The sequence below is a fragment of the Cyanistes caeruleus genome, chromosome 3, assembly GCF_971803275.1.
Source record: "Cyanistes caeruleus chromosome 3, bCyaCae1.hap1.1, whole genome shotgun sequence".
Taxonomy (NCBI): Eukaryota; Metazoa; Chordata; class Aves; order Passeriformes; family Paridae; genus Cyanistes; species Cyanistes caeruleus.
Genome location: NC_141703.1, coordinates 28471018 through 28489258, shown reverse-complemented (window position 1 = coordinate 28489258; position 18241 = coordinate 28471018). Strand labels below are relative to the sequence as shown.

The 18241-nt window shown below is 40.8% G+C and overlaps 1 long non-coding RNA gene across 2 annotated transcripts in view; it reads right to left on the bottom strand.

Moving 5' to 3' along the window:
• Positions 1 to 18241, bottom strand: part of LOC111922671 (uncharacterized) — a 58321-nt gene that overhangs the window by 21207 nt on the left and 18873 nt on the right. The window contains exons 2-4 of one of the 2 annotated variants that reach the window (XR_015284295.1): positions 4650 to 5012; positions 3810 to 4197; positions 1742 to 1877 (exon numbers count right to left, since the gene is read on the bottom strand). This is a non-coding gene — a long non-coding RNA (uncharacterized LOC111922671). The remainder of the gene's footprint in view (positions 1 to 1741; positions 1878 to 3809; positions 4198 to 4649; positions 5013 to 18241) is intronic. The other variant, XR_015284294.1, reaches the window with a different exon arrangement.

Genomic DNA, 18241 nt, shown 5'->3' with positions numbered 1-18241 from the left:
TCAAATACTAAATTGGGATTCAGATGCCAAGCTCAGTTTTTAATCCACATTTGAGTTAATAGCTCAAATATGTAGAGCTAGACTACTGAAAACCTTTTCTCACAGCCATATTTTAATATTGAGATCAGCTACAACCCTATACTGCAACCTCATTAAAAGGAAAACCTACACTGTACTTTAGTATGAAAAAAAGGACACATTCTTGCTTTTTAAAAGTGTAGTAATATTTATTTAGCATAATGGTAAATTTCTTCTTTCCAGGGCATGAGGCTGCCTTTTAGTTTCACCAATTGTATCTGAAGGGTGTGGAAAATCAAAAAGAGACAAATAAGCAAATAGCTAAGCTGGATAGATAGACTGACTTCATCAGACAATGTTTGTCTGGCTAAAAACTCCCTTTCATCATTAGAAGAGTTAGTTCATATCCTCACCCTGTGGAAGTGGTTAGCTTTTAATTCATTCAAGAGATGCTATCAAAAAAGAAGGAGGTATTTTTTACAATCGCAGCCCCAAAATAATACTGCTAAACAATACATAATTCATATCTCTTCAGAATTCTGAATGTGGTCAGAAATAAATAGCAGCACAGGCATTTAAGAGCTATTCTCATTGAAAAAATGTAATTAATTGGTGTTATGCACAAAATATTTCTTTGAGGGGGGAGCAGCATTGCTTTAATTACAAGTAATTGTTCTCAAAACCATGCAGCTCATAAGTTTTGCAGGCTAGACAGTGATTATGCATCAATACACTAATCTATCACCTTCATTATTTTAGTCATCTGGGTGTGATCATCAAATTTTGGAGTGTAACCCAGACAAGAAACCAGACATATCTCATGCTTATGTTCTTTCCAAATCGGTTTGTTTTAGAAGCAGTTTGGACTGGTCATGCAAATTGCAATGCTTTTGTTTCAAATAAAGATGGTAACTTAAATTAAATTCCTCTTTGTATATTATTAAATGATGACAATGGAAAGGATATTCTTGTGACTGCACAAGGGCCTGGAGGGCTTTCAGGAGACCCAATATTTCTACATTTTGCCACAGACTGTCTTTGTAGACAGGAGATTCCCCTTTATTAATTTTGTTCAAACTGCCCAGTGAACATACAGGGAATCAGCTTCTGGACAGGCCAAGCAGGCCGACCAGCTCATTTCTCTCTTTATCTTAGACACCATAGTGGTGTGATCCCCACACTATTCATCTTTAGGTACTCTGTTACCCTGGGAGAATAACACAAACCTCCTCCCAACTCAAGAATGCAGGGAGCCTTAAATCATTAGTGTTTGTACAGCTTATTATTTGATAAATTTAAATTAAAGTATCTACCTAGTCACAAATTATTGTTGTTGCCGTTATTGCTATTAAGATTACTAGATGAATGCAGAGCTGTATCTGTTATTAACTGAGGCAGGGCTCATCCCAGTCTTTAGTCATCCCTATCTGAGATACCACATAAGCACCCATGTAAATCAAAGTTAAGCAGAGGATTAAGTGCTGTCCTGCATAAAGATGGTTTAAGTACATGTTTCCTGAATCAGGGCATAAGCTGTTATTCTACTACTGTCTCTGCAGTACTGCTTTTTCTACCTCATTAGAATGGGAGGATGTTTGCATAAATTCCTCATATTGACACACAAGACTATGCCTGTCTCCCTGAGAATTTGGAGATTTCTTTCCCTTTTCCCAAATTAATAAGTGCTGTCACCTGCATCGCTAAATACCAATTTGCTGCTTACCGCTAACAAGACCTCCACGTAATGTAGCTAACAGTAGTATTTCAAAAATAGAACTCTCCTGTTCCCAGCATGTCTGACAAGAATACATTAGAGGCACCTGTCTCTGGCACCAATATTTTGTTTTCTCTTTATCTACCTGGGAAGAAAGAAGTCGAAAGCAGTGAAATTTGCCTTGAAAACAAAGCTAATGTGAGCACAGGAATCTGTTTTCCCATCCTGCAGCTCCTGTTTCAGTCCTCTCCAATCATATGGAGATTTTAGAAAGTAAGCAAACACTAAAATCATATTCATTTGAGTGAAAAATTAAAATTATCTCTTTCTTAGTAATTTTCACTTGAAAAGAATCAGGGAGCAGGAAATCTTTTAATTATGTTTGAAGCTATGAGACTGGCTCTGTGCTCACCAAGTTGAAGACATAAATACTGCATTATTCTGCAAGTATACTGAAAATATCATCAGGCTTAAAACAAGTTCATCATACCCTTTATTTATCTGGGTCAAGGTCATTAACAATAGTACAACAGAAACTCAGAACTGTAAAATCTAGATATTCCTCACCCCAAAGGATGTGAAATGGTACAATATGCCTCTATATCTTTCTTTGTATTGCAAGAGTAGTTCTTGTCCTGGTTTAAACTTGGATAGAGTTAACTTCCTTCCTAGTAGCTGTTATAAGAGACTGTGGGATAGATTCCTTCAATCTTTAGTTTCAGACATTTCTCCTGTATACTTTGACACCTCAGGGAGATTCCTTGGATCCCTTCAATAACAGTAGAGGGAAACTGGTGATTTGAAACCTGATTCATCTGGTCAGATGTAGATGTCAGCCCTAGGAGATGCTGAGTAGGATCCTCCTTAAAATGCCTGTTTCTATGTATTTACTTCAAAAGGAGCCTTAAGTGATGTAAACATCTGGACAGAAACTAACATATTTAGTTAGATGGATCCCAGAAATCTGGGAGCTCAGATGAATCCTCAGACTTCATAGGTCTGCCCAGCTGCTTTTGCTAGGTTCTACCTCTGTCCATTGGCATTAGCTTTATTTGGATGTCTTCTACTCGAAAACAACTCATTTGTGCTTTTATCCCTGTGACAATAGCACTGTAAGCTGACAAAGTACTTTCATTACATGAATATCTGTCCTATCTAGGATGGTTTGTGAATTCCTTTCAGCTTTCCCTAGCACTCAGCAGCAGATTTGAATAATCTTAGACATGGATTTAATACTAGATCTTACTGGGGTTTGCATTAAAAATATCTAAAATATGTCCATTGACCAACAAGGAAATTGTGTTTGGTCTCTTAAGTGTGCTGTCATGAAGACAGCCAAGGCAGCACAGTAAATCAATAATATTCATTTTGATGAAATCCATTGACAATAGTTGAGAATATAGATGTAAAACTGTTTCCTTTCTTATTCATCTGAGAATTTTTACATGCTATAGGAAAGAAGGGAGTACCCAAACAATACATTGTGTGGGGGGGGCATTTATCCTATAATCTTTTGGTGTTTCTGTCATGGGAAAAGACAGACAATCTCATCATTCTCCTTATGATTTATATGGTGTTTCAAGTAGGAGCTCTTGTTTAATATTCACTCTTATCCCAATCTGATGTTTGAATAATGACCATTTGTAAAAAAAAGCAGCAAAATATATATTTTGAAAATATAATTTTTGAAAAAGATTGTTTAACACTTGTTGCAATTAATTACTATTTCATTATACATGTTTGCTCAGTTTTCTAGTAGAATTTTTAGAAATGTGTTTTTCAAGAACCTGGCAGTTCTAAGACAAACTTCGCAGAAGTAGCCCCGATAAATCTTTGTAAGGTAAATATGTAACAGAATGACCTCAGACTGATGTTTCCTTCTTGCCTGTTTTCTTGATTAAGGTTCTAAGTTTGAAAAAGCTGCCTTGTTTAAATGAGGAGTTCACTTTATAAATAATAAGGTTGTATCCATTTTCTTTTACCAAGTTAGTCATCTTTTGACTATTTCATCTCCTCCTAGATCATTTAGCAGTAAGGAATAAAGACATTTTATGGTCCTAATTTTTCAAACACTTACCTCACTGTACACCAGAAGCACCTCCCTTGTAGTCATTAGGTCTGATTTCTCTCATACTTCATTCCTGCCTGGCTTCCAAAAAACATGGGGCATGGGAAGAGGCTGGGAAGTTCTTCTGTCCCTCTCCTCAGGCCTCTTCAAGTTGTGGCTTACAACAGTGTTGCCATCCTCTAGGCTCTCACAGGTGGAATACGGCATCAAGCATAGGGAGCCCCAAGACTTGGAGAGTCCCTTCTTAGAATTACACACATTTTACACTTACTTTCAGTTTCATTGTGATAAAAAGAACCCCACACATTGAAAATATCCCTGTTTATGTCCATAATCTTTTGTGTTCACAGTTTAAAAAGAAAAAACCAGGTCGAGTCTTCACAAAAAGTTAAATTTGCTGAGAAAAGAAAAAGCCACAGTGAAGTGACAGTTTGATTATAATTAAAAACTTTTCAGTTGATTTAACAGTTGACTTTAGGCATTTTTTAAACTGTGGAAATAGCAGTGCTTTTAAGATAATGAACATTGTATGATTGCTAATGAAATCCACATATGCATACATATATACATATATACACATGATATACATATATAAATACTCACACACTATATATGCGTGCTTGTGTGTATATATATATATATATATGTGGTATTTATGCTATATATTTATCAGTCTACTACATAGATATAGAGTCCTCTTAAGTTTATTTAAAAAGAAATCAAATGTGAGGGAAAGCATATTTTTCAAATGTGGCTCTAATTGTCTTTTGTGAATGTTCTATAGATCATCACTGATTGTTTACAACCCTTGTGTGGAATGGCTTTATGGCAATAGGAGGGGTAACATACCTTAATTGTTTATAAAATGACAACTCCTAATGGACCATATTAGCTTTAACACAAACTATTAAATCCCTTTCATTAAATTATTCTGTGCTCTATTTTGGAATCTTGTTAGCTCTGGGAAGTAGGTGCAAACTCCTAAGGAAACATGAGCACACATTGAGACTATTATAGATAATGTTTATTAAATAAGCCTCTGAGGATGTTTTTCTTGGGTTGCTCTCAAGCATTTTGAAGGAGTCGTGTTCCATGTTTGAGGTCCCATGTTTCTTCCTCTTAAACTATGAGCAGCTGTAGCACATGACCTACTTCTGTAGAACCCTGTAATGATTTCCTTCCTTCAGTGGCTTCAGGAGTCCCTCTTCTGCCCTGTGAAAAAAAAGGGACAAATATTTTAATCCAAGCAAAATGCTAAAGCAGGTTTTGTTGGTTTCAGGGAAGAAACTCAATACAGCTACATCATCGAGCGTAGGCCTCAAATTGGAACCATCTGGCCTGCAGAAGCACCATGAGATCGTTGGGAAAGGCATGGATATTTTTGCCTTGGGCTGTAACACATACACCTGCAGAATGGGTAGACATGTTAGCAGACAAGCTGGACTCATGTAGCAATACAAGCCTTCCCTCACAGCGCTGTGGCAGTGCTAGAGTTTGGAAACTACCCTGATATGTTTAATAAATGCAGTCACTGTACTGCATGCTCTCCAGACAGCAAGTATTCATCTGCGCTTGCCATTGAGTTAATTCAGACAGGTCTGCACTCCAAGGCCTATGTCCTTTTGCCACTCTTGCACAGATAGCTCCTTTGAAGAAAAAATAAGGACAAGGGAAAAAAGACAGTAAGCACAAAATCATGCACTACATCTTAAGGCTGCCTCTTGCAGGAGGTAGCCTCATGTGATATTCATGTGAACTGGATTAGATTGAGAAGAGATTCTTGCTGGTAAATATTACATCTCTTGAAGAACACAAAAGAATGCAGGAGTCAGTGTAATCCATCCCCCTTGGTGGGAGATTTGTAAAATCTCTAAGCTGAATGCAGAAGGGACAAGAAGCCACACACACAGTCTCTAAAGGTCATGACTCCAGAAACTGGCAGAAAGAGGCAGTGTCCGAGCCCATGCAAAAAATGAAAATGCATATCACAGAAGCAGAAGGTGATATATCCTTTGACTGGAATGTTATTAAACAATTAGGATCACAGGTTTTACCAGAACTCTGCACAGTGCCTGGTTTTCTGCCTGCAGGCTAGTGGATGGCAGAGCAAAAGACCAGAACGTGGCATTTGCACCTTTGTGGTCTGTAGTTGCAAATACTACTTTGCACCTGCAAATTTGTACCCTGCCCCTACAGGCACTCTTCAGACAAAACTCTGAGCAGTCTCTCAGGGCTAAAAGGTTAAGGCCTGTAATAGCTGGACATTAATACCTTGTTATTCTTCTTCCAGCAATATAATGTATACAACATCTAAGGCAGGATATCTGCTGCTGGGTTAGAGAGTGTGGCTGCTTATGTTCTGCAGTAAATACACTGAAGGGAAACAGGTTTCCTCCAGATTTCTCTCACTCCACCTAGAAATCACACTGACTGTATCAAACTTTCAATGGGGAAAGTTTACATGCTGACTCTCAGTCTGTACTTTCCCTTACTCCTTAAGAAGTCCAGAGAACATTTTGGCCCAGATCTGCTTTCAATGTACTCTATATTGCTAGCATCTGGAGTAATGTACGTGGGCTATCCCAGTCCTGAGCCAGGGAATAAAATAGACAGAATGTGCAAAAGATTGCAGTCTAGTCCTTCACAATGCAGAATTCTGAGCACTGCTAGTTCCCTAGTTGTCTTCTCTTTAGGAGGCGATGAAGTGTTTTCAGAGATAAATCCTGAAGGTGACTTTTTAATTGTTTCACTGAGAGTTAAACTCAGGAAGAGATAAAGGAAGACTATGTCTAGTGTGTAAATATCAAGTGTGAAATCTCTAGCTCTCCTCTCCTTCACTCCTCTGTAAATGTGAAGCTACCCTACAAAAACCTACAAAACAGTGCCAGGGTAAAACAGATGATGGAGAGAGCAAAATATTTTTTCTGAGACCTATGCAGACATTACAGAGATGTTGTGGACAGTCATATATAACAGGAATCAAGGTGGTTCAGAGCACTGTCTCAAAGGATAGTGCTCTGAAATGGCTTCTTCAGTTTCCAACTCATTCTTGCCTGATTTTGAAAGGAAATCTCATGCGATGTATTGACACATAAGAAAGGTGAGGTATAGTATGTATACAAACTTCCTTCTGGACTCATATTTTATTTCCTTTTGTTTTTCACCATACCTTGGTTCACCTCACCTCACAGCAGCTTCTCACTGCTGTCCATGCAAGCCAAGGCAGCTTTGCCTAATATACATCTCCAACAGTTTCCAGTGCTGTTTCAGCAACAAGATGAGAGTTAATGAGGCTCAACACACTTCCTACCATACTTTATGGGGAAAACCCCTTGAGTGAGAGCAGGAAATCCATCTTGTAAGAATTACAATGTGGTCTCAGTTCCTCAACTAGAAGCTGAAGAGAATATTGATATTTTTCAAAATACCAAATAGTAAGCGTGGGGGTTCCCCAGTCAAGTATCCCTTTGGTGCAACAGGACAATTTTTCATTTCAGTGTCATTTAGATTTCTGAAATAATTTATTATATACTTGAAGAATATTGAAAATTTCCCTAAACCAGATTCTGCTACCTCTATTTATGCAAGCTGTGCAAAGGCAATCCCACTGTTGACAGGAAAAAAACGTGCTGTTTGCCATGAGGGAGGAAGGGAGGGAAGGCAGAATCCGACCCTTCTTAAAAGCCTTCTGAAAGATGGGGAAAAGCAAGAGGGCCAAGGTTCCATGAGTGCATTTTGACAAATAACTAAACTGCCTTGCAATCTCAGCTAGTAAACCAGAGAGGCTTACCACAGCCATGCCAAATGCCTTTAGGAAACAGAAATTCCTCTATTATATTCTGGGAATAACAACAACAAAAAAATAAATCTTTATGAGAAGAAAGCAGCTGTGAACTTGGGGACCAGGTAAAAAGGATTTGCAAGAATATAAAGAGAAAAGTACTTTCCTTCAGCAAGTTTTTTCAGCCATCTGTCTCTTCCCACTCTCCCCTCCCCAGTCCTGGGCTGATGGTCCTTGCAGCACACTTTTCCAGACACACACCAAACCTGACACATGGGCTGCAGCCGCAAGCCAAATGTCTGCTTCCAGATGTGCCTGCTGGCCCCAGCGGAGCTGCTCCCCCATCACACAGCTCGCGACCCCGGCTTGGCAGCTAAACTTTCCCGGGGTACCAAACAAATAAGTGACTGCCCAAATCCTGATCCTTCCTTAGCTCTGCCTCTGCTCTTGTTTCAAACAAACATGGGAGAGGTGTTCCCGGCTTGCCTCCATCATGTTTCACAGCATTGGCTGTCCCTTTTCTGTCCAGACACAAGCATTTTCTTCCTGTGGAAACCACAGCATAGGGCAGGAGGAGGATCCATCTATCACAGGTCCCTTCCCAGCACACAGCAAGATGTTGCCAGAATTGGCATCTGAATCCGGAAGCTAGTGAGCGCTTGTGGCCCCATGATTTAGGTGGTGTTCAAGTGCTGCTAGAGGAGTCATGTCTATGCAGTTTACAGAAATTGAGCTTTTTTTATGAGACACTTTTCTCTTTCCATCAGTAAAGGCAATAGAGAGCTCTTTCACCTCTGGAGTTTCAGGCCTTGGAGCTCATTTTGAAATGCTCAAAGTCTTTTGAGGTTGACAGAGTTCCAGCTATTGATTTTCTTGACTTGTTCATAAGTTAATATTTACCATAAATATCTTGCTGAGAAAATGAAAAGAAAAAACACATTTTCAAAACAGCAGAAGCTGGTGAGATAATGAACCAGACATAACTTTAAACAAGATATTTTAAGAAACATTAAACCTTCCTCCCCTTTTTTAAATTAGTGGTGAAAAGAAAAAATTAAAAACAAGTACCCCCAAACCAGAAGGGTGATAAGCAGTTTTTATTGTTGAGTTCATTACTGTGGTAATTTTGAGAGAGAAGACATTTTTCTCTTAATTTATGAGCCAGACATGAGCTCTTTGGAGATTGCAGTAAAAGGATCTCCTTAAAAACGACTGCAAAAAGATGACTTTGCTAAAAAATTCTGGCTGGTTCAACCATATCCAGATGCCTGAGAAGCTTGATTATAGCTTGACTAACTGTCACCTACCCTCATCAAAGAATAGACAAGACCAGGATTTCCTAGGAGTAAGCATCCCACCAGCAGCAGCGCAGCAAGTGAAGCATGTGATGGGCTGAAGCATCGTAAGCAAAGTCAATGGCTTTGGCTGTAGGGAAAGATTGTGTTGCTTCAGCCCAGCTGGTTGATAACACAGGGCTCTGGCTTGCTCCCCTCCAAACTGCAGAAACTGGAGCTCAGCTTGTAGCCCCAACGTGGACTTTGCTAGTCTGCTGGTCTGGGGTCCCACACTTGCTTGTCACCACCTGCTCTGGAAATGGCAGCAAACCTCACTCACCCCCTTCCCATCTCCCCAGCCCCTTGCTGGGGAGAACTGCCGACAAACTCACTGACAGGGAGGGCAATGCATGAAAGAAAACACAGAGCCGACTGAAAAACGAAATGCACATGGCAGGGAATAATATTTCATTTGTGCAGTAGCAGCCCTGCTCAAGCAGTGTAAATAAAGCAGGTTACTGAGATGTGAATATACCACTGTTTATAAATACTAGCCCTTCTGCCCAGAGACGTGCGTGAGGAGAGCTGGACACTCGTGAGGTCACCCCACCACATTTTATGATTTACATAAATCATGTCAACACCGTGAGCAGGAATGGCGGGTGAATGGTGCTGCATGAAGTGAACCATTCAGCCTCCTGTCACAGATCTTAAAACAGGTAGAAAGCTGTTAACGGGCCCACCAAATCTCTTAAAATGCAGAGGGGATGAGGGATAATCCAGTCAAGGAAACACGGCATTCACCCACCCCATGTATCTCAGCTGACAGAGACCTTCCCGAGCTCTGAGGAACAGAAAGCCAGATGAAAATAGGGTGCTAGTAAAGGCCAGGAGCTAAGTTTGTGATTAATATTCACCTTCACAGAGGGTAGTGTGTCCCACCAAGCAACTACTCTAATGAAGAAAATGCCTGCACGCCTGGCAAAGGTGAAGAAAACGCCCCAGGTTTTGCTGCGTGGGGGCCTCTTCCTCCCCTTATTTACCAAGCACATCAAAAATGTGATTTTTCTGGCAGAGGAATCAATATTCTGGGACTAAACGGAAGCCCCTCTGTAGCTTTGCCTGGCATACAAGTACCTGTGGTTTGGGGGCCATAGATGAAGGCAGTGAGGACAGATGCAGGAAAGCAGTGTGCAGTTTCCCTTGAATTTCCTTCAACTCCCCATGAGTGCTGTGTCTAGCGGGGATCACACCATCTGAGGCCAAAGCTGGAGCTAAGGATAAAAGCAGCAGTGACAAACAATTTCCTTTTCCTTGCCACTTCACAGTCATGTATCTCTCTGGGGTTGTTCTAATTTCAGTGGACAGTAGTCCCTTTTGGTCCAATTTGCCTGTCTCAGAAGACAGATGATGCCATCAGGGTGGATGCCTGAAACATTGAGGATCTGGCTTGCAGTCTTTAACTGTGCCCAAATTTCAGCTCTAATAACATGTAATTATGTAAAATAATTGTAAAAATTACAATCACACATGAATCGTGTATAATTATGCAAAAGAAATGTAAAAAATGTAAAAGCGGTACAAAATCCTTATGATACATTGCTGATATATGGACATGTGCTATTCACTACTCTTAAATACAAGTTGATTTAAAAATATTATTTTGACCATAAATCAACCGTGTTCTATGTGATTCCTGTTGATCTACAGCTGTGACACATTCTCAGAGAAGAACAGATGTAAATATTAGGCAAAATTGGGAAGTGTTCTGTGAAGTGTTTTTCACTGTAAGATGTTGATTTGTCAAAAGCAAAGCCGTAAGGAAGAGATGGAATTTTTAAAATGAAAATGCCATATTCAAATACAATTGGAAAATGTTTTTAAAAATTATCAGAATATCCTCTTTCTATAACTTTCAAAGAAAAGATTCAATTTTCAGACTGAGAGTAAGTTTCTGTTTTGAAATCTGAGTAAGATTAGACCAAAAACATCAAGAAAAAATACTTTAGTCAAAACACTTCAAGGCTTACCAAAAACCAATATTGCGGAATTTTCGACCTGATCTAAATTTTTTGCATTTTACTCTTTAAATTCAAATTTTTTTCAAGATTTGCACTTCTGCACATGAAAAAAGTGGTAAGTGCATAAACCCATTTTTTTTCACATCTGCAGATCTATAAGAAATGTGTTTTCAGGAGATCACAGACAGATCACACAAGCTTCAGTATCTTTTCCAGAGAAGCTTCTCCCATCAAGAAGGTGGTGGGGGGAATCTCAATCCTTCAGCCCTGGGGGGTCAGGAAATAATCTCTACTCTGCTTCCCCAGTCTCATTCTGAGCCCCAGCAGAAGCTTTATTCCCCAAGGAGAAATGCAGAGGTGCCTTGCAGCTGGTGCCTTCCCCCCCTACATAGAGGTGGCACCGTGGTGGGATCCTTTCTTGCACAGGCAGGTGACCTCTTTGCTCTAGTCTGGTCAAGGTCACAGCTTGGAGAAACAGACACTTTCTACCTGAAAAGATGCCCTGAATGAAAACTGAAAGATTTGGGTTTTGATACTGTGCCTTCCTGACAGTGACGTCTTTTCAGGGGCAATTAAATGCTAAGCATCGGTCTGTTAAATTTAGTGGCAATTTCAGTTGTATGCAGCATCAAGTCAAGGACAATTTCAGTTTCAGGGCAGCTTTTATTTCATGTTTTGAAACTGTGAGTGCTTTTTATTTAAGAGCAGCTTTTGTTTGATATATTATAGCCTAGCTGTTTCTCTGTGGTCCTTATCCTGCACCTCAGAAAGGACCTCACACACAGCCAGAATCCTACTGATAATCAGGTATTTTCAGCAGGGAGACTGAAGTGCCCTAAGCACAGCCTGGGGACTGCTGTGCATGTCTGCTTTAGCGTGGGGAGGGTTTTTCAAATCCAGGGACTCTCTCCCTCTGAGGTCCCCAAGGCACCTGTTGACAAGACTTTGGGAGAAGGGTCACCTCCAGGATTTGACTTCAGATGCAGACCCAGATCAGAGGTTTGCAAAGCCATTTGATTCAGGCATGTCATTGGGTTCCCTGTAGGAGTAGGTTTCTGTACCCACCCATTCATGTCTGCATAGCCATACTTCATCTGTCTACAGGCAACAGATTTCCTGAGTTGCCTTCCTTAAGACTCAGGTTTTATATTACCAGGTAAATTTCCTTTCAGTTTTATTTGCATGGAGCAAGAGTGACATTCTGTGGCCAGTTAGATTTATGGCAGCATTTCCTCACTTTTTCCCATCCCATAAATACCTTAGGATATAAACCATCCTTCTTTTTTTTTGTTTGTGGCTTCTATCACAGTTTGTGTGAAATAAATATAGAGGACCTCTCAAATACATTTCTGTGGCATATAATCCTTAGGGACTACTTTACCATGAATTCCTGACAAATTCAGACGTCTATGTACAGATTACTATTTTATGAGAGCAATGCCTGATTTATATAATGTACAAAACCAGAAGCATGAAGAGACTATGATATGCTCCTCGGGCTCCACTCTAGCTGGCTCAGCCTGTTGTACTTGGAAGGGATGAGGAAACCATGTTCCAAAACCCTATAAAAAAATAAAGCAGAGTGCTGTTTAAAACAAAGCAGTGGGCTTTTTAGGCACTTATGTGCTCCAGATAATACACCAATGACACTAAATTGAACTTATTTAGCTGTAAACATATTACATTTGACAGCTTCCAGTAGTAAAATACCAGACAGTCCATGCTGAGGAGAAAAGAAACAATATGGAAGAAGAAAAACTCATCAAAAGAGAAGCCACAAAAGGGCCAAGAGGGGAAAACGATACCCAACAAAACCCTAGTATTTTTCAGTGGTTACAGTCATAACTCAGCACAGACACGCATGGAACCAAAAGCAACCTGCCCAGTTTAAGCGATGGAGAGCAGGCGCTGGAGTTTATGTTGTTCCCCTGTTTATTAAAAACGGATGGGAGCACTTGACAGAAAAATCAAACTTCTGGTCATGGCTCATTAATCTTTGTTGTATCTGTCAGATATGTGTGTCTAGAGTTTCAACAAGGCTCTAGAATCAAGATTACTGCTGAGCTCTGTTGTTTTCTCTAATTTTGAATGAGGGGAAATGCTGCCAATCACCCTAGGCAAGAGGCGAGCACAGGGCCATGGCTGCAACCCTTTGCAGCTGGCATCTCCCTGCCCAGTGGTTTGGATCTGATTTCAGAGGCAGCAATTCCTCTTTCCCTTCCTCACCACAGCCAGTTTTGGCTGGCTGCTTCTTTTCCCTTTCTTGTGAAAACCAGACTCATGGCCTGCCACCAAAGCGTATGCCTGTCAGTGTTAAGGTGATGGTGAGGTTGATCTGAGGCAGTGGTGGATGCTCCTTCATCTCTGAATTCTGCTCTTATACAAAAAAGTGTTAATTGCATTAATCCACTGAAGACAGTGGAGCTCCTCCTGTGTAAAACCAGGGTAAGTGATGGGCTCAGCAGGCCTAGAGTGGGCTCAGCAGGCCTGAGATGAATATGGTATGAAACAATTAGCTGCAGATGGTATAGGAATCTCGTTTTCTGGAAATACAGATTTTGCCTGGAGATCTTTCTATATATATTGGATTTGTCAAACTGATAATGACTTGAACATTTGGAGAGAGAGGATAACCCACCGCAGGGCCAGATGCAGCTGTGATGGGGAGGATGGAGGATGTATATTAGCCTCAAAATGTGTCTGTCTCCCCATCACATTCCTATGCCAGTCTATGACGATGGGAGGATGGATGAGGCCCTGAGTAGAGCAGGGCAGAGGAGCTCTCCCGCTGCCTCCCCTTATGCCATTACGTTCCTTATTTGCTTTGGACATTGCTCATTTCTTCACTCATTCTTTTCTTCCCCCCCGTCCTCCTCTTTAAATTGTCAGTGTTGCTGTTTCCAGAGACAGAAAAACTGATGGGCATTTAGAGGATGAGGCACAAGATTTAGCTGCTTCTTCGCTTAACTGCAAAACACAGGCAGTTGTGAGAGGAGGTTTCCAGCTCTGTCTGGCAGAGGACAGGCTAAGGATTCCTTTCAATCCTGATACCTCAAGCACTGTTCTTCAGGCAGGAACAGTGGACTCACACAACACAAATATAGACACAGACAGAAAAACAGCAAAGAAAATATGATGGTTTATGACTGCAGGTATTACACCACAAGCAGGCAGCCTGACCCTCATTGCTCACCAGCTGTAAATGGCAGTAGCAAGACTGTGTAAAAGCCATGCTTGCCAGCTCCCTTCTCAATGAAACACATGGAGGTTCCCTCCAGGGGATGTCTCTCCTGCCTGCCAAAGTCTGCCCTCAAGATCAGCTATGCCTGCTGTGCCAACTGCAGGATTGCAGGCACGGCTGCCGCATGGTGCTTCAGATCATATGGAAAGCCATATTCCTGGGGATGTTCAGACATGCCAGAGAGCCTGTCTGCATGGCAGTCAGCTGGACTGGGAGTGGGCAGTAGGCAAATGGCAAAGAACAACACTTACCCTCTGTGCTATAGTTCATTGTTTCTGAGAAGCATAGGCATAGCCCTGTGCTTCAGCCTTAGCAGAGCTTGCCCATGCAGAACACTTTCCAAGACCATTTTGAAGACCAGATTTACAAAGCTAGACTTATTAAAAACCAGAATGTCTTACTAGATCTTAAAAGACAGGGTAAATCCAGTTGCTTGCCAATATGCCTTCAATGTGGTGGACCTTTCTAATCCCAAGCGTAAATTCCCATTGTTTTAATGTTAGCTCCTATCACTTAAAATATTTTTCCAGTGGGTTTTAAGGAATCTGAGTTATTGGGCCAAGAAATCTGGGCCTCCTAACCTGTTTATTCTTGCAGACATATGAATGGCTATACTAGTTGGTATAACTTGCTGTTGCTCAGAGAAGACTCTGCATCTCTGTTTCTCTCTATACAGACATATATATATTTGCAGCATTTCTGAAGCTTCTCTGTATTTAACACTTAATTTTTTTCAATAAAGCATATATATGACGTAGGAGCCATTTTCAACAGCCACATCAACACTTAAGCCTGGATCCTTTAAGCTATTCAAGTGCTTAGATATATATATATCTCAGTGGAAGTGTTTCAGACATCTCAGCGGGTTAGATGAGTAGCTTCCACTGAAATCTGCCCCCAGTTCCAGCTTCCCCTCAGTTGCTTAAGTTGTTCTTTTGGGATTTAGATACTGAGATGACAGGTACCTAAAATATGCAATAGCTGGATGACATGCATAAGGTAAAGAGGGGTGTTTGAACACTGTAGGATGCAGGATCATCTTTAGCTGAGGGACAGCTCAGGAAAAGGCTACGTGGCCCTCCTTGCCATCTCCTGGTCACCAATAGCCCTAGAGTAAAATTGTCAGGCAGTAAATGCTGACAGGTATCTTGTTACACACTTGACTACGTGAAATTTCTTGTGCAGACACAGAAGGCACGGCACAGGGAAAATCCTGCTAGCCAGCTTATTGGGAACCAAGTCATAGAAGTGGGCCTCTATTGAGAGCAGTGCAGGTCAGCTTGGGCGTAACTGAGAGGAAAGAATGGACCTACACATCAACCTGGCAGAAATACGGGTTTGTTTCATTGAAATAGTGGGGGCATTTTTAATGGCAACCTGTCAGGAAGCTGTACTGTATTCTTCAAAAAGCAGTTGCAACTGCTGCCCGTTAGGCAATAGCTGAGTGGGCTTGTTGGGTCGTATTCCTTCCTGACTTTGTGCATTGGCCAAACAAAGTCACTATGAATCCAGGATTTATTATCTTCTTCCATCCTTTTGAATGCTATTTTTTTTTTCTAGGAGACATAGAGAAACCTGAGGTAACATACCTGCTCCAACTCTACTCCTATCTCCAGGATACAGTCAATACACAAGTTCTTGGTGTCCTTTACTGCATGATGTGACAGCAGCATTCCCTTTATTCTCAAAAAATACTTTGTGTCTCCTTGGAGAGAATCACAGAATCATAGAAGGGTTTGGTTGCAAATACCTTAAAAGGTCATCTAGTTCAATCCCCTGCAATGAGAAGTCAGGAGGTTCCCTTGGGTGATGTAATTTGGTACTGCTGTGTACCAAGAATAGCATTTTTAAGCAGCCACCATGTCCTCTGCTTTCACAATTTCCTTTCTGCTCTCTATTGGTGGTAATTTTTTTGCATGCATCTGTTATTTGAACAAAATAAAATATTTTCAAGTGAGTAAGTATATAAAATCAACTTACTTATAGTTTGCTGGGAAGGTTAGTGGAAGGCAATTACAAATGCTTTTATGCTTAGCAAAATATAGCTGAAGATGTTATTTGCTTTGAACTGCGAAACCAGAAAGCACAAACCCTTTTGTTATCTGAGATGTGTCACTAAATAAAGAATCTTTTTATGGAAGGAAAGCTAAAAAACCCAATGATATTATATTCAGTTACTCTGAAACTGCAACCTTTCCCTCTGCATCTCTGCTTCTACATCAGCCATAAAAAGCCCTTTTTCTTAACACAGAATATATCAACTGCAGGTCTCCAGTTAACTCATGTGTGAAATGTGCTTGATACCAAATGAATGGATGATCATAAAAACAGCGTTCCTTTTTCCTGGAAACAAAAAGCAGTGGTGATACATATTGCTTCTGTTTTCAGCCAAAGACTATAGTACCAGATGGCTAACACAACCGTAACAGCTAGCTGCATCTGGATTAAAAAGTTTGAAGGGTGTGAGCTAATCTTTAAAAAATGCCAGATAACTTTGTCTCTTTAAATCATGCTACTGCTCACACCATCCTAGGACTTCTCAAACATGCCCTAGTCGTGTTTGTTAAGCATAATTACACAAAACAAAAGGCTAGTAACTATCTTTGTCAAGTCAGAGGCCATCTTTTGGGATATGATCCAAGATCCACTGAAGGCAAGAAAAGATGTCTCACTGTTTTTTGTGGCTTTGAAGTAGGAGCCTAGTGGTTATTTCTCCTTGTCCACATTGATGATGGCTGCAGATGAAACTTATACTAGTTAAGCTCTTTTCCAACTTGTTTCTTTGTATGACATGACTTGGCTTTTCAAACTCAAATGCACTTTTTCTCATAAAAGCAAGATGTTTGGGTAACAGTAGTTGTAATCCAAATGTTGATCAGTTAGAGAAGAAATATCTTTCTGCTCTATATGGTTATGAGATACCTGAAACAATAACTTGTAGTGAGGCCCTGAGCTTAGCTACAGGTACTTGTACTGCAACAGTGAGGTACCATTTCAAATTACTTTTATTTCAATATCTTTAATAATCAGCTAGAAATGGAATGAATATAATCCTGGACAGGAGAGTTGTTTGCAATGGCTTTAAGGAAAAAAAAGTTTTTATTTTGTGGACAGCAAGGCCGAAATGTGTGGATGATGGACTAGATACAGAGCCGCTGTTCTTTTTTTCCATAGACTCTGCCAGGCCACCAAAGTTCTGAGTGCCAAGACAACCCAAGTTCTCTTGGGTTGGTTTTGTGTTTCTTCTCTCTCCCATCTTCTTTCCTGTTATGGTAGCAGCATACCTTAAAATTCCACAATTTCCCACCCTAATCTTTGTTATATTGTCAGACACTCAATGGGAAGAGTTTCACAATTGCTAAGTGTTTCACGGTGTTCAAATGCCATAGCAATTCAAGTATTTTTCCATGTGAGAACATCTACAAAACTTCATGACTCAACCTATCATGACAGAGAAAGAGAACAGCCTTGCAATACATCATGCCATTTCTAAAATGCTGGCTATCTTAATGGGGTCGGCACTGACATTTGTCTTGAAAGCCACCCAGTAACCGCGAGAAGTTCTCACACGGTCTTCCTCACAGATGGTGAGACATGCCAGCAGTTTTATGGCTCAGCAGTGAATGGCTCTGCAGCTGTACGGGCATACCTGCTGGAAGGCTGCCTGAGTGGTACAGACAACACGTGCAGCAAAAACCCCCAGCGCCACTGGTGGCTTCCTTTGTTTAATCTTCCTCCAGCAAACAAAAAGGGACGTGGCTTCAAAACAATGGGAAGGAGGGAGAAAAATAAGGGGAGAGGGTGCTACTGAAAGATTTAGTTAAAGTCTATTCTTCTCTGGCATTTCTCAGAGTAGGGGTCAATGGTTTAAGCACAACAGGCTTGATTCACTGCCTGGATGAAGCAGATGGGGCAGATCGCCAGGCAGCAGCTTCCAAATAAAAGCTGTGGAAGGCAGCTTTAACTTTCCCTACAGATCAAAAGGCCATTATAGCAGTGAGAAAGAGGGACCTGACCTGACTCAACCTTCACTTCCATCTGCTCTGGAGAATCCTTCATACAGCAATTTGGGTCAGAAGGACCATCAGAACTATCCCTCTCCTCCTCCACCAGCATCTTGGAGA